This window comes from Gavialis gangeticus, unplaced genomic scaffold (assembly GCF_001723915.1).
Source record: "Gavialis gangeticus isolate Ggan-Ray unplaced genomic scaffold, GavGan_comp1, whole genome shotgun sequence".
Taxonomy (NCBI): Eukaryota; Metazoa; Chordata; order Crocodylia; family Gavialidae; genus Gavialis; species Gavialis gangeticus.
In genome coordinates, this window is record NW_017729029.1 from 22,599,295 (window position 1) to 22,599,630 (window position 336).

Sequence of the window (336 nt, forward strand, 5' to 3'; positions counted from 1 at the left end):
AGATAGACTGGGGCTGGAAACTGAAGCAGACAGCTGAGATATTGGATGGGGGGTGTAAATAAGTGGTGGCAAGGAGGAGATGGCCAGGAAACAAACTGAGGCAGAAAACTGGTTGCTCAGGGGAAAAGGAAAAGGCAGTGGGGATGAGACAGTAGCAAAGAAACAAGGGGTGTGGAGGCAGGGAGGAGCTCAGGACAGCTGTTGGAGGTAACAGTGAGCCAGAAGCAGGAGAAATGAGACAGAAGTTAGAAGGGCAAGGAGCAGAGATTGGAGCAGGGCCAAACCATAGTAAAATAAAACCCAACTTAGGGGTCCAAATAATAGTTTTATTAAACA